We start from the raw sequence: 17,244 nt of genomic DNA on the forward strand, positions 1-17,244 counted from the left end.
TAAATATCTTGACCAAAGGTCAAATCCAGGTCTTTGTGATTCTAAAGCTCATTCTATACAGTCCAGAACAACTAGCCTTTCTTCACTTTCCTGGGCCTTAGTTTTCTCATCTGTGCAATGAAAACAAATGGATTGAGAGCCTATTAAGCGTCACGTACCAGGCTAGGTCCTGCGCAAAAGTGGTTCACAGAAATAGCTACACAACTATGACATAATAAGCTCGTGGCAGAGAGTTCTGTTTGAGCACCCGGTGATGCCTTCTTCTTGGTAGAGGTGAGAAGCTGCCCCTAGAGGAAAAAGTGAGATTTCTCCCTTTCTAAAGAAGCACATTCTATAATTCTATTCTACCATAAAATAGATACATTGAAAAAAATCATGTTGTACTCTTCTTTCTATAAACAGGTTTAAGTGTGTGGCATCACAATTATAGTTTGCTAGACTACTAAAGTCCATGAGAAGAGGAACCATGTCCAGTGCCTTGTATATAGTACTTAATACATATTTGGAGGATGAATGAAGGAAAAAAGACATTTTTGTAAATATATGGACTCTTACCTACACACGACTGACAATTCAAAGATTTTTTAATGAGTAACTACTATCTTATGCCTACTGCCACCTCTGTTATTTATATAATTTTCAACTCAGCTAACACTTATTGAGAACCTAGTTGTGCTAGGTACTGTGCTAGGGAAGGTAACAGTGAACGTACCTACAGCTCTAGCAATGTTTAATTCAAATTAGCATTGTTCTTGAATGCAGTTGTAGAATGTAGAACAGTTTTAATAGAATGGTGGAGATGGAATCCATCTTGTAGTGAGTGCAGGAGTGATTGAGAGTGAGGAAGAGGAGGAATCAGTTTGAAGATATTCCAGCAATGAAGGCTTAGGAAGCCTTCCTTGAGAGAGAGGCAGAGCTGAACTGTAGAAAAGTTGCATGGATGTTTGTGGGAGAGACAGAATTGCAGCTCAAGAGATCATGGGAAGGGCTTCCCTGGTGACACAGTGGTTAAGAATCCGCCTGGTTCAAGCCCTGGTCCGGGAAGATCCCACATGCTGCGGAGCAACTAATCCCGTGCACCACAACTACTGAGACTGCGCTCTAGAGCCCGCAAGCCACAACTACGGAGCCCGCGAGCCACAACTACTGAAGTCTGTGCCCCTAGAGCCCATGCTCTGCAACAAGAGAAGCCACCGCAATGAGAAGCCCACACACCACAACAAAGAATAGCCCCCACTCGCTGCAACTAGAGAAAGCCCGTGCACAGCAATGAAGACCCAACACAGCCAGAAATAAATAAATAAATTTATTTTTTTTTAAAAGAAATAATGGGAAGATTCCTGAGAAACATGGTCACTCACGGAGTGAATGAGTTCCTGAGGATATTATGGTTTGGCCTATTCATCAGTAACCTTGTGGGCCTAAACATAAGGTTTTTTTAAATGAAAGTTATATAACATCTGGATTCCTGAAATCATGTCACCTATCCACTAAGATTATCTTTTCCAATTTTTTTTGAAATTTTAAAAATAAAATGCAAACATGAGGAGCTGTGGCTTATCTGTGTTTATACCCTTGACATCTAGTTATGTGTCCCTGAAGTTAGTCCTTAATAAATGTTTGTTTGAAGAATGTATTTATGAAAGAGAAGTTATGGAGAACTACTATCAATATGTATTCAATAACTGGATATGAGCCATCTACCTGAATGGTTTAGAGTCCTTCATTTACTTACCTGAAGGTAATGAGCTAGATTTGATCTTTCAGGATTACTTGCAACTCTAGCATTCTTAAAGTCTTTATCCTTTGATGAACGAGTCTTGTTTGACTTTTGACAAACCTAATAACCCAAGCTGTATTGTTTCAGTGATTACTAATGTGAAAGTTGTTTTGTTCCTTGAGGCTTGAATGGTTTTAGTGGAACAAGTACATGTGATTGATGATATCATCCGTATTTGGACCCTGGGAATTTAAGTTCAGTTTTATGTCAGTGTGAGTTGAAGAAGTTTCTGTTATGCTGAGAACTTTATGATCTTTTGTGAGATATACTGTTATTTAAGATAGAATCAAGGCATTTTGGTTTCCTTCACTGATACATTGAATTATATGGCAGTCCAATTTAATCATTTTAGTCATTCAGTACTTGGTGATATAGATGATATCATGTTAACCTAATTTCCTCATCATTCCTATAAGGTATACTCACATGATTTTAAACTGATGAACACAACATGGTAACTACAGTATAGAATTTATCAGTTTTAATGGGATTCCGTTCACCTGAGTATAAATGTAAATGCTCTCTTTAATCCAATATTTAAGCCATTACTCCTTCTCCTCCTTTTTTGCTTGGCCATTTAAAAATGAGTCGATTTTTTGAATGATTCTTATCTATAGGTATTTTCTTAGTTTCCATATATGTTCGTGCTTACCTTAGTGTACAGACTTCCTTGCTGGTTTGACTTCAGCATTTTCCTTGAGTTTTATTTTCAAATCCTGCTTTCTTTTCAGGCTCTTACTCAGATCATGTCGTGAAATCCTCATGTGGAGAAATCTTTTTTATTTTGTCTTCTCCTTTTGATTTGCATACTCCAGGTTTTGATATAACAAGCTTACAAATTAGCAACAGAGAGAGTTTTAATAGGTGCTGGCTACTTTGCTATAGTATTATAGCTTCACAGTTTTTTCATAATTTCTCAATCTTGGTTCAAAGTTTTCACTTTGATTTGGATAAGCATTTTTTTTTGTAGAGAGTTTTATTATTGGGGGAGGGATTTAGTATGCCCAAAGGCTTTTATGCTTCCCTTCTGCCAGCTGGATGCCAGATTTCTGGACCACATGTTCTTTTGAATGGGAGATTTTAAACCCAATGTGTCAAGCATTTTCTAACTTATTTGCCAGACATGCATGAAAAGATATATTCAAAAAATTATAAGCAATTCAGGATCCTCTGGCTTCCATGGATAGGAAGTAATGAGCTTTCATATTGTAATTACAGGAAGCTGGGAAGAAAATTGAGAAACTGGAGATTTTTAAATTAGTGCCCATAGCTCTATTATTATGACATCTGAGAACTTTAAATATTGAAAAACTCAATACTACTATTTGGTGACAAGTCTGGAACTGAGATTTGTGACAGATTTTGTTTTGAAATTAGACTTTAACATTGCTCCCTAATATTATCTACTTCATAGAGTATTGGGATGATTGAATGAGATAATGAATATAAAACTCTTAACACAGTGTCTGGCACAGAATACGAGCTCCATAAATGTTAAGTATTATTAACCTCTAGAAATACCAGTTGTTTAATAACTAAGATACCACTTTAGAACACATCATTAAATCTGCTCAGCAAAGCAAATTTATCCTTCTTATTGTGTTTTAGTGGTTATTTTGTGAACCCTAAACTCACTTTTGGAATTTTTACTCAGTAAAATTCCCAGTGTCTCAATTGATTTGAAATTGATATAGAGAATATTCTTAATGGAATAGTTGGTATTTATGTTTATCCTGACCACAGAGGATAGCAGGAGAAATGGACTCTCATAGGTAGAAATAGGAAAAGAGAAGCCAAAACCAAACATTTGGTTAGCAGGAGAAATATGCCAGATCATATGTTTTGGCTAGCAACAGACTGTGGCCGGGAGGGTCAGTCAGATGGTTATAAGCAGGTACACTGATTCTGATTCTAAAAGGTTTTAGAAATTAAAGAAGACCAGGTAGACCATCATAGAAAAGTAGAGTCTAAAGTTTGTCTACAGTAGAGAGGCAGTTGGGACAAAATCATGTGTGTAAAGAAGGTGGTGGTCTCTGAAACTGAAAGAGGGTGTCAAGGCAGTTGCACTGAAATTAATGGAAGACACAGACTCACAGGGGTCAATAAATCCTTATAATATCAGTGGCAAGGGACTGCCTTTCCCCAGGGATTCAAAGCTTCAGAGAGTGCCCTTCTGGTTTTCAGCAATGTGAAATTCATCCATAGCCAGGAATTAAGCTCAAACATGGATATGTGCTGTCAGTGAAAGAAACTAAATGAATCAGGACAATTGGGTTAAACTTTGGGAATCTGCCCACTCATTCTGACCGCAGATGGACAAGGTATCAGATATGATGAAATCGGACCATGTGCTCTTCGTGTGTACACTAACAGTTTCAGGCATTTTAGCCAAGTAGATGAACCATTCCGGGCCACTGTTCAAGGTTGAAATAATCAATAGGTTACTTTGCTCCTCATTGGCTTTGATAATTATTTTTACTTTATTTTATTTTATTTTATGTATTTATTTTATGTATTTATTTTTGGCTGTGTTGGGTCTTCGTTGCTGTGCACGGGCTGTCTCTAGTTGTGGCGAGCGGGGGCTACTCTTCGTTGCGGTGCACGGGCTTCTCATTGCAGTGGCTTCTCTTGTTGTGGAGCACGGGCTCTAGGAGCACTGGCTTCAGGAGTTGTGGCTCGCAGGCTCTAGAGCTCAGGCTCAGTAGTTGTGGTGCACAGGCTCAGTTGTTCCGCGGCATGTGGGACCTTCCCAGACCAGGGATCGAACCCCTGTCCCCTGCATTGGCAGGCAGATTCTTAACCACTACATCACCAGGGAAGCCCTGGCTTTGATAATTCTGCTGTGACCACATTTACAGTTATTTGGGGTATTTTCATATTTGATGTGGGCTTGATTTTTCTATACCTTCCTTTTAAAATCTGAAATCTGGATTTAAGTTATATACCTTACAGAAGTAGGAACATAAGTTATTTCCCCATTTATTGAGGCAAACCAGAGTTGAAATTGATAGATTTCACAGAACTGTTCTTATAGAAGATGAGTATCACATTTCAGGGTTTAGGTGTTGCTTTCCATTTTCATGGTACAATTGAAGCAATCTTCTTCCTCGCCCCCCTCTGCTTTGGGAGTTTTGTAATCTTTCCTTTGAGATTTGTTGAGATTGACTGAACGATAGAGGAGAACTATTCTATCTGGGCCAGGAAGACAACTTTATAATGACAGTATTATAGTTACACACCTTTCTTTAGTGTTAGCAAGGGCATTGACTACTTGTCCAAAATTCAGTTAAAAGGTGTTAAAAAGACAGCCCATTTTACATTTTCTCTAAATTTTTCTATAAAGAGACACCCATAATTTCCAATCCAGTATAAATCACTCTGAAATATCAAGAGAAAAGTGGAATTCTTATTTTAGAGGCTGTTAAGGATACTCTCAGGCCAGTGTGAAGTTTGGGAAATGTAGAACTTAAGATTCTGACCTGTCTGTGCTCTGAACTCTTCACTCCTAATTCTTTTTTTAAAATTCAATTTATTTAAACAAACAAAAATATTCACCCATTTCTCCCACTCCCATCCCCCACCTCTGGCAGCCATCAATCTGTTCTCTATATGTATGAACACTTGGATTTTATGTGTGTGTGTGTGTGTGTGTGTGTGTGTATTTTTTCCCACATGTAAGAGAAACCATATGGTATTTGTCTTTCTCTGTCTGACTTATTTCACTTACAATAAAGCCCTCAAGGTCCATCCATGTTGTCACAAATGGGAAGATTTCATTCATTTTTATGGCTGATAATATTCCATTATATCTACTTATATATCACAATTTCTTTATCCATTCATCCATCCATGGACACTTGGGTTGTTTCCATACCTTGGCTACTGTAAATAATGCTGCAGTAAACACGGAGGTGCATATATCTTTTCAAATTAGTGTTTTCGTTTTCTTTGAATAAATACCCAGAAGTGGGATTGTTGTATCATATGGTAGTTCTATTTTTAATTTTTTGAAGAACCTCCATACTGGTTTTCATGGTGTCTGTACCAATTTACATTCCCACCAACAGTGCACTAGGATTCCCTTTTCTCCACATCCTCACCAACATTTGTTGTTTCTAGTCTTTTTGATAATAGCCATCCTGACTGGTGTGAGGTGGTATCTCGTTGTGGTTTCTCTGATGGTTAATGTTGTAGAGAATCTTTTCATGTATCTGTTGGCCATCTGTATATCCTCGTTGGAAAAATATCTATTAAGATCTTCTGCACATTTTAAAATCAGATTATTTGGGGGTTTTTTGGCTATTGAATTGTATGAGTTCTTTATATATTTTGGATATTAGCCCTTTATCAGATATATGCTTTGCAAATATTTCCTCCCATTCAGTAGGTTGCCTTTTTATTCCATTGGTGGTTTCCTCTGCTGTGCAGAAGCTTTTTATTTCGATGTAGTCCTACTTGTTTATTTTTGCTTTTGTTGCGTTCACTTTTGGTGTCAGATTCAAAAAAACCATTGCCAGGACCTATGTCAAGGGGCTTATTACTACCTATGTTTTCTTCTAGGAGTTTTATGGTTTCAGGTCTTATACTCAAATCTTTAATCCATTTTGAGTTAATTTTTCTGTGTGGTGTAAGATAGTGGTTTAGTTTCGTTATTTTGCATGTGGCTGTCCAATTTTCCCAACACTGTTTATTGAAGACACTATCCTTTCCTCACTGTACATTCTTGGCTTCTTTAGTCATAAATTAACTGACCATATATGAGTGAGTTTATTGATGGGCTGTCTATTCTATTCCATTGATCTATGTATCTGTTTTTATGCCAATACCATTAATTACTATAGCTTTGTAATATAGTTTGAAATCAAGGACCATGGTGTGGTGCCTCCAGCTTTGTTCTTTCTCAAGATTGCTTTGGCTATTTGGGGTCTTTTATGGTTCCATATAAATTTTAGGACTGTTTTTCTATTTTTGTAAAAAATCTCATTGGAATTTTGGTAGGGATAGTATTGAACCTGTATATTGCTTTGGCGAGTATGGACGTTTTAACAATATTAATTCTTTCAATCCATGTGCACAGAATATCTTTTTATTTATTTCTGTCTTCTTCAATTTCTTTCATTAATGTCTTATAGTTTTCAATATATAGGTCTTTTACCTCCTTGGTTAAATTTATTCCTAGGTATTTTATTCTTTTTGATGCAATGGTAAATAGGATTGTTTTCTTTTTTTTTAAACATCTTTAATGGAGTATAATTGCTTTGCCATGGTGTGTTAGTTTTTGCTTTATAACAAAGTGAATCAGTTATGCATATACATATGTCCCCATATCTCTTCCCTTTTGATTCTCCCTCCATCCCACCCTCCCTAGCCCACCCCTTTGGTGGTCACAGAGCACTGAACTGATCTCCATGTGCTATGCAGCTGCTTCCCACTATCTATCCATCTTACGTTTGGAAGTGTATATATGTCCATGCCACTCTCTCACTTTGTCCCAGCTTACCCTTCCCCCTCCCTGTATCCTCAAGTCCATTCTCTAGCAGGTCTGTATCTTTATTCCCGTCTTGCCCCTAGGTTCTTCTGACCATTTTTTTCTTTTCTTTTTTAGATTCCATATATAAGTGTTAGCATATGGTATTTGTTTTCCTCGTTCTGATTTACTTTACTCTGTGTGACAGTCTCCAGGTCCATCCACCTCACTACAAATAGCTCAGTTTCATTCCTTTTTATGGCTGAGTAATATTCCATTGTATATATGTGCCACATCTTCTTTATCCATTCATCTGTTGATGGACACTTAGGTTGCTTCCATGTCCTGGCTATTGTAAATAGAGCTGCAGTGAACATGTTGGTACATGACTCTTTTTGAATTATGGTTTTCTCAGGGTATATGCCCAGCAGTGGGATTTTTGGGTCGTATGGTAGTTCTATTTTTAGTTTTTTAAGGAACCTCCATACTATTCTCCATAGTGGCTGTACCAATTTACATTCCCACCAACAGTGCAAGAGGGTTCCCTTTTCTCCACACCCTCTTCAGCATTTATTGTTTGTAGATTTTTTGATGATGGCCATTCTGACCAGTGTGAGATGATATCTCATTGTAGTTTTGATTTGCATTTCTCTACTGATTAATGATGTTGAGCATTCTTTCATGTGTTTGTTGGCAATCTGTATATCTTCTTTGGAGAAATGTCTATTTAGGTCTTCTGCCCAGTTTTGGATTGGGTTGTTTGTTCTTTTGATACTGAGCTGCATGAGTTGCTTGTATGTTTTGGAGATTACTCATTTGTCAGTTGCTTCATTTGCAAATATTTTCTCCCATTCTGAGGGTTGTCTTTTCATCTTATTTATGGTTTCCTTTGCTGTGCAAAAGCTTTGAAGTTTCATTAGGCCCCATTTGTTTATTTTTGTTTTTATTTCCATTTCTCTAGGAGGTGGGTCAAAAAGGATCTTGCTGTGATTTATGTCCTAGAGTGTTCTGCCTATGTTTTCCTCTAAGAGTTTGATGGTGTCTGGCCTTACATTTAGGTCTTTAATCCATTTTGAGTTTATTTTTGTGTGTGGCGTTAGGGAGTGTTCTAATTTCATTCTTTTACATGTAGCTGTCCAGTTTTCCCAGTACCACTTATTGAAGAGGCTGTCCTTTCTCCACTGTATATTCTTGCCTCCTTATCAAAGATAAGGTGACCATATGTGTGTGGGTTTATCTCTGGGCTTTCTATCCTGTTCCATTGATCTATATTTCTGTTTTTGTGCCAGTACCATACTGCCTTGATTACTGTAGCTTTGTAGTATAGTCTGAAGTCAGGGAGCCTGATTCCTCCAGCTCCGTTTTTTGTTCTCAAGATTGCTTTGGCTATTCGGGGTCTTTTGTGTTTCCATACAAATTGTGTTCTAGTTCTGTGAAAAATGCCAGTGGTAGTTTGATAAGGATTGCATTGAATCTGTAGATTGCTTTGGGTAGTAGAATCATTTTCACAATGTTGATTCTTCCAATCCAAGAACATGGTATATCTCTCCATCTATTTGTATCAACTTTAATTTCTTTCATCAGTGTCTTATAATTTTCTGCATACAGGTCTTTTGTCTCCTTAGGTAGGTTTATTCCTAGGTATTTTATTCTTTTTGTTGCAATGGTAAATGGGAGTGCTTTCTTAATTTCACTTTCACATTTTTCATCGTTAGTGTATAGGAATGCAAGAGATTTCTGTTCATTAATTTTGTGTCCTGCTTCTTTAGGATTGTTTTCTTAATTACTCTTTCTGATACTTTATTATTAGTGTATAGAAACACAGCAGACTTTTGTGTATTGATTCTGTATCCTGCAGCTTTACTGAATCCACTTATTTGTTTTAGGAGTTTTCTGATGGAATCTTTAGAGTTTTCTATATGTAATATCATGTCATCTGCAAATAGCGACTGTTTTACTTCTTCCCATCCAATTTGGATTTCTTTTATTTCTTTTTCTTGAATAATTGCTCTGGGTAGGATTCCCAATACTATGTTGAATAAAAGTTTCTGAAAATGGGCATCCTTCTCTGGCTCCTGATATTAGCAGAAAAGCTTTAAGCTTTCAACCATTGAGTTGTTATATATGTCCTTTACTGTGTTCCTCTCTACCCACTTTGTTGAGAGTTTTTATCATAAATGGGTGTTGAATTTTGTCAAATGCTTTTTCTGCATTTGTTGAGATGATCATATGATTTTTATCCTTCATTTTTTGTTAGTTTTGCTTTTTTTGCGGTACGCGGGCCTCTCACTGTTGTGGCCTCTCCCGTTGCGGAGCACAGGCTCTGGAAGCGCAGGCTCATCAGCCATGGCTCACGGGCCCAGCCGCTCCACGGCACGTGGGATCCTCCCGGACTGGGGCACGAACCCGTGTCCCCCACATTGGCAGGTGGACTCTCAACCACTGTGCCACCAGGGAAGCTCCTTCATTTTGTTAATGTTGTGTACCACATTGACTGATTTGCAGATGCTGAACCATCTTTCCATCCCTGGAATAAATCCCACTTGATCTTGGAGTATGAACCTTTTAATATATTGTTGAATTCAGTTTCCTAATATTTTGTTGAGAATTTTTGTATCTATGTTCATCAGGGAAATTGGCCTGTAATTTTCTTTCCTTGTGGCATTTTAAAATGTATTTATTTATTTAGTTAGTTAGTTAGTTTTGGTTGTGTTGGGTCTATGTTGCTGTGCATGGGCTTTCTCTAGTTGCAGCGAGTGGGGGCTACTCTTTGTTGCGGTGTGCAGGCTTCTCATTGTGGTGGCTTCTCTTGTTGCGGAGCATGGGCTCTAAGCGCACAGGCTTCAGTAGTTGTGGCACGTGGGCTCTAGAGCACAGGTCTTCAGTAGTTGTGGTGCATGGGCTTAGTTGCTTCACGACATGTGGGATCTTCCTGGACCAGTGCTCAAACCCATGTCCCGTGCATTGGCAGGCAGATTCTTAACCACTGCGCCACCAGGGAATCCTGTTGTGGCATTTTTGACTGGTTTTGATATTAGGGTAATGCAGGCCTTGTGAAATGAGTTTGGAAGACTTCCATTCTCTTCTATTTTTTTGGAAGAGTTTGAGAAGGATTGATATTAATTCTTTGAATGTTTGGTAGAATTCACCAGTGAAGCCATCTGGTCCTGGACTTTTGTTTGTTGGGAGGCTTTTGATTACTGATTTGATCACCTTATTTGTTATTGGTCTGTTCTTGTTTTCTATTTCACCATGATTTGGACTTAGTAGGTAGTATGTTTCTAGGAATTTATCCAGTATTTCTAGATTGTCCAATTTGTTAGCATATAATTCCTCATAGTACTCCCATAATCCTTTGTATTTCTGTGACATCAGTTGTAATATCTACTCTTTTATTTCTGATTTTGCGTCGTCTCCCTATTTTTTCTTGATGAATAATTCTTTACTAAAGTACCCAGCTTTCCAATTAACTCTAGGCCGTTAGCTTACAGATATGTCACAGTTGTGTATAATATGAATGTGAAATAATGCCTCTAGCAACAGTAACTTCAGACATAGATGATAGAACTCTTGTGTATACTTGCTTAAGAAATTTACTTTCCCAGAAAACTCCCTTCAAGTCTTACTAGAACTTTTGGCATTGATGTATTAAATTACTTGGTCCTTGAAATCAGGGTACCTTTGGTCCTCTCCCAACTTTTTTAGCCATAAAGCTTTTTTCCTCAATCTTTTACTAGTCTTATAAGTGCTCCTAATAAGGATTGGAGGCTTTGTACTGAGATTGAGAATCTGAATTTATTGGGCATAATACCAGTGATGAAGTCAGGTAAGGAAGCCCTCACTGGATGCTTACTAGATACAGTGATGAATCCCTTTACATGATCAAATCACTTAGATGCTAGTTTAGTTTACCTCTCTGACAAATAGTCATACTTATGTGACTCACAAATTTGACTAGAGAGTTACTTGAGCTGTTCAAGTATTTAAAGGATAAATAAACATTTTGTGATAGCTTCTGATGATTGTTTTCCAATGTGTGTGTGTTTGTGTGTGTGTGTGTTGGTGAATAGTGAATGTTCAACCAAATCTTATCAGTGAGTAAATTGGCCCTGAAAATTGAATTGAGTTCAATTCAGTATGTACTTTGGGAGGAGCACGAACACTTTCCAGCCACTGGGGTGCTGGTTAAAGTCCTGTAGCAGGAATTTACAGGATGCCATTACAGCCAAAAAGTTGCTATCTAAATTTAACTCCTGGCATGAGCTTGTTCTGTAGCAAAATCTAACTGAAGAAAAGAAATTCTTGCTGACGTTTCAACTACATTTTTAAAAGGAATTTACCTTGCAGAGAGTAAGACTGAAAAACATTTGAGTCACTTCGTAAAATAGGAATACAGTTATGTGTCCTTAATGATGGGGGTCATTGATAAATGTGTAATTAGCAAAAGGAAAGCAAGAAGCTGCACTTTTCAGTTTGTTTTTTTACCCACTTTTCATGACAGCCTGACTTGAATCACTGCCTGTCCTATCCTCACAGAGCCTGTGAACTAGAGAAACACTCTGACATCCACCCACTTCTCTCTCATCTTTTGTTCTTCCAGAGTATGTCAGATGTGTAAACTTTGCTCTGATTGTGTGTTGTGGGCTCCTTAAATAAAACAATTTTGCAAGGGCAGATCATTGTTACCATACTGCATTTATGGCCACTAAGTTTCTACTCTGCTTAAAATCTTTGAGAGCGGCTCCTATTTCTATAATAAACATTACAGTCCTTGAGCCATTTTCAAGGATCTTCAGAAACAACCCACAAATGATTTGTCTTCCACAGTATGAACCTGCCATCCTAGCCCGCCCATGTGTGCTCACCATCCTACAAATACCTGATACCTAATCTTCTCATCCTCATTCGTGCTGTTCCTCTTTCCAGGAAGTCTCTCTGCCCCTCCATCCTCACCTAGGTCCTTCTCATTCTTTAAGACCCAGCTCCACTTTCTCCTCTTGGAAAACTCCCTTGACAACTTCAGGCCTGAGTGACATCCTCTTCTCAGAACTCTCATCACATTTGTTGTTAATGTTACTAAATTTTGCTCTTAATTGTCTACATTGTTTGCTTTTATTTCATATTATGTTGTTCTTGTCTCCCCAACTCAAAAGAGGTTTCTTGAGTACACAGGCAGTGTTTTAAAGCTCGTCTGGTTCCCCAGAAGCGTGTGACACAAGTCTGTGCATATTGTTGGTGGACACAATAAATGTTTGTTGATTAACTGACACTTTCCCACGTGAACATTTTCATTTTTATTTGTTTATTTATTGAGATATAGTTGATTTACGATATTATAAAAGTTTCAGGTATACAACAAGTGATTCACAATTTTTAAAAGATTATACTCCGTTTATAGATATTATAAAATATTGGCTATATTCCCTGTTCTGTACAATATATCCTTGTAGCTTATTTTATACATAATAGTTTGTACTTCTTAATCCCCTACCCTTATCTTGCCCCTCCCCCCTTTCCTCTCCCCACTGGCAACCACTAGTTTGTTCTATATATCTGTGAGTCTATTTCTTTTTTGATACATTCACTAGTGTGTTTTATTTTTTAAATTCCACATATAAGTGATAACATACAGTATTTATCTTTCTCTGACTTATTTCAGCAAGCATAATACCCTTTAAGTCCATCCATGTTGTTGCAAATGGCAACATTTCATTCTTTTTATGGCTGAGTAGTATTCCATTGTATATTGTATACTATATCTTCTTTATCCATTCATCTGTTGATGGACACTTAGGTTGCTTCCATATCTTGGCTATTATAAATAATGCTCCTCTGAACATTGGGGTGCATGTATCTTTTCAAATTAGTGTTTTCATTTCTTGGGATATATGCCCAGGAGTGGGATTGCTGAATCATATGGTAGTTCTGTTTTTAGTTTTTTGAGGAACCTTTGTACTGTTCTCCATAGTGGCTGCACCAATTTACGCTCCCACCAACAGTGTACAAGGGTTCCCTTTCCTTCACATCCTCACCAACATTTGTTATTCCACATGAACATTTTTAAAGACCTCATTGGCTTGAATTTTAGGGAATCATAATAGGTATTTGTTAAATGGATAAAATGAATGACGGATATGATTTTTTATTTATTTTTGCCACCCCCCCATCCCCATTCGTGGCCAACCAATTGAATGTATGATTCTCAGGACAGGGATTTAATCTTCTTGTTCAACTTTGCATCCCCAGCACCTAGATCAGTGCCTAGGTCATATTAGATGCCCAATAAATATTTGTTGAATGAATCTTCAGCAAAATCACCCTGCATATATTAAATGCAATGTCTTGTGACATTTTGTATTTCTCTCATCTCAAATGCTTGAGCATTATAGGACTTAAATTGCCAAATATGTTAAGTTCCTACTGTCTTCAATTTTAAATCCAGTTTTTTGGTGATCTTTTAATGGCCCTGGGATTTCTGTCCCATGGACATAAGCAAGCAATTAACCAGTGTTGTTTGATAACAACTGTGTGCAGAATCCAGGTTTTGGGTTGTTTTTATATTAAATTGGATTAGTTTAAAATATTTAAATGGCATTTATTAGCAAGTTCTCATAATTTCATATATTATTTTAAAAGAGATATATCTTTTTTTTAAAAAAAGATGAACTCCTCTGACTAACAAAACCAATCACATTTGTTGCTAGAGCTATGTTTGAAAGAGACAGGGTAGCACCTGTTTTTTTTTCTTTTTATGACCATATATATGCACTGAGGTGGGTCTTTTAATTGCTTTATGAAACAGAATAACTTGATTTACCTGCTTTTTGTAAAAGATAAATTTGTTACCCTGGGAATATTGTGAAAAAAATTCAATGAAACTTAAAAGAAAAGCTTAATGAAAAAGTTCTGCACATAGGTGAAATGTCCTTATTTTCACACTTATTTTTTTCAGACATAAAACTCAGTTTTCTATAGGATGCTTGTGAAATCATGGCTTCCATCTACAGTGCTGAGGACCTCTCATATGCCTTAAAGAACTGGATTGGTGGACCACTAAGCTAAATATGTGAGGGAAATAGAACTGGAAGCAAATTAGAAAACTTGTAAGCTTTTAAGCCTTGTTAGCCTGCCAATTCAAGCAGCATGTAGCAGGCGTGTCATATATTCGTAGAGCCAAAATAAATGGCCACAAGGAATTCCTTGTGGTAATACAGATGTAAGGAAAGCTTAAAATGGAAAGAAAGAAAACATTGTTTTCATTGTTTATTCCGGAGGTCGATAAATACATTTAAAGAAATGCCTCTTCAGATATTGCTTTAGGTGCCAAAGAGCGTCTTTGTGATCTTCTGGACCAGACACTGGCAATGTTTCTATGTTATGTGCTGGCTTGTGAAGGGAAGGCAAAAGAAAGGAGGAGACGAGGAAAGTGTAAGAAAAAGTGGGACAAAAGTAACTGCTGGCAGTGGCCTTGCAAGCCACTCTGGAACAAGGTACTATTTCCATTATATCAGTAGAAAATATTTATTTATTTTGTTTTACCATCAAGAACAACTCCATGAGAAAATGTTTGAATCCTTAAAAATATAGATAATCTACTTAATAATGAATCTAGTGTGTATGTAATTTTAAAGTAAAAACTTTTTTTAAATTGAAGTATAGCTGATTTACAATGTTGTGTTCGTTTCTGGTGTACAGCAAGGTGATTCAGGTGTGTGTGTGTATATATTCTTTTCCACTATAGCTTACTATAAGATATTAGATATAGTTCGCTATGCTATAGAGTAGGACCTTGTGTTTATCTGTTTTATATATAGTAGTTTGTATCTGCTAACCCCAAACTCCTAATTTCTCTCTCCCCCTCCCTTTCCCCTTTGGTAACCATAAGTTTTTTTTCTGTGTCTGTGAGTCTGGTTCTGTTTTGTAAATAAGAAGTTCATTTGTATCATATTTTAGATTCCACATATAAGTGATATCATATGATATTTGTCTTTCTCTGTCTGATATTTCACTTAATATGCTATTCCCTGGGTCCATCCATGTTGCTGCAAAGGGGTATATTTCATTCTTTTTTATGGCTCAGTAGTATTCCATTATATATATATATATATACACACACACACACACACCCCACATTTTCTTTGTCCAGTCATCAGTTGATGGGCACTTGGATTGTTTCCATGTCTTGGCTATTGCAAATGGTGCTGCAATGAGACTGTCTTCTCGCCATTGTATATTCTTGCCTCCTTTGTCAAAAATTAATTGACTGTAAGTGTGTCGGTTTATTTCTGGGCTCTATTCTGTTCCATTGATCCATATGTCTGTTTTTTGTGTCAATATCATGCTTTTTGATTACTGTAGCTTTATAGTATAGCCTAAAGTCAGGGAGAACGATGCCTCCTGCTTTGTTCTTTTTCCTCAGGATTGCTTTGGCAATTTAGGGTCTTTTATGGTTCCATATGAATTTTAGGATTATTTGTTCCAGTTCTGTGAAAAATGTCATGGATATTTTGATAGGGATCACATTAAATCTGTAGATTTCTTTGGGTAGTATGGTCATTTTAACAAGATTAATTCTTCCAGTCCAAGAACATGGGATATCTTTCCATTTCTTTAAATCATCTTCAATTCCCTTTATCAATGTTTTATAGTTCTCAGCATATAAGTCTTTTAACTTCCTTGGTCAGGTTTATTCCTAAGTGTTTTTAATGTGATTTTTAAAAGGGATTGTTTTCTTGAAGTAAAAACATTTTTTATTTTCCTTATGTTATATCTAATATAGAATTTTTGTAAAGGAGCATTAATTAAAATTCAAAAATAACTCTTTTACTTTCAAGGAAAAATATGTACTTTGGGGATGTTTCTTGTTTCTTCCTGTGGCTCAAAGTGAAATCTCCTTCACCCCACTCCCAGTTCAGTTTCATCACACTGATTCTTGGGCAAAAACATTCCAAAAATTAACCTACTATCCAAAGATATAGAGAAAAGTCGTTTGGTTATCTCATATTTTTACTCTAAATCCAAGATAAGATCTTGCTGTTACCAAAAGAACAGGAATAGACCATTCTTTATCGAAACTGAGTGCTCTATATATCAAGAATTGCAGGTATTAACATTTCAATTTGAAAGCTAGAATTATGAGAAAATACTCAGCTTTACAGATCTGATAGATGTGAAACTGACAGAGGTGGCCAAAGCTCAGCCAGCCTAGAGGATGCCCAACTGACAAAAATCCTTGCTTGGAAGGGTTAAGTTACCATTTAATCTTTGACCTTTCGAAGTAAGAATCCTGAGAAATGCTGTCATGCTCTAACTTCCAATGAGAAGGTAGAGTCAGCAAAACTAAGTAAAACATGATCTCTACTTTTGTGGAATTTACAGTCTGATAAGGGAGAAAACTTAAGGGACTATAATAAGAATGTGATCCGTGCCATAAGGGAGACACGGTATCATGACATGACTAAGAAGGTGGGCTCTGGTCGCAGACTGCCTGAGTTTGAACCATGGCTTGAGGGGAGCTACATGAAGTTGTGCAAGACTTAACCCTTCTCCACCTCTGTTTCCCCACTGTAAAATGGGAACAATAGTACTGTCTTCAAGAGGAGTCCGGAGAGCAGTAAGACTTGGTGTGGTAATTTCTGGGGTGTTCCTTTTAGTGACTTGTTTCTATGCAATAGTGTTTGAGTGTGTGTTTAAGAGTATTGTTAAGTTAGAGTGCTTGGTGTACCATTCATGGGAGAATGAGAGACCTGTGTTGGAATCAGAATACCTAGAGTCTGCTTCCACCCCTTCATAAACTCTCATAATCATTTCTCTTTGCTATGCCTTTGGTTTCTTCTCTATTTAAATGAGCATGGGAAGTTCTACGACAGCAGGGACCTTATCAGTCTTGTTCCACATCTAGAACGGTGCTTGGCATATAGTGGATGTGGATAAATGTTGGTGCAGCACAACACAGGAATATTATGAAGATGGCACTGCAACAGGCATGAACATAATT

General features: G+C 37.1%; 1 protein-coding gene across 4 annotated transcripts in view; it reads left to right on the plus strand.

Annotated features, from left to right (window-relative positions):
* The window catches only part of MBNL3 (muscleblind like splicing regulator 3), a 124,708-nt gene that overhangs the window by 34,747 nt on the left and 72,717 nt on the right, over nt 1-17,244 (plus strand). The gene's annotated exons all lie outside the window — the stretch shown is intronic.

The sequence above is a fragment of the Delphinus delphis genome, chromosome X (genome assembly GCF_949987515.2).
Source record: "Delphinus delphis chromosome X, mDelDel1.2, whole genome shotgun sequence".
In the NCBI taxonomy this organism is placed as follows: domain Eukaryota; kingdom Metazoa; phylum Chordata; class Mammalia; order Artiodactyla; family Delphinidae; genus Delphinus; species Delphinus delphis.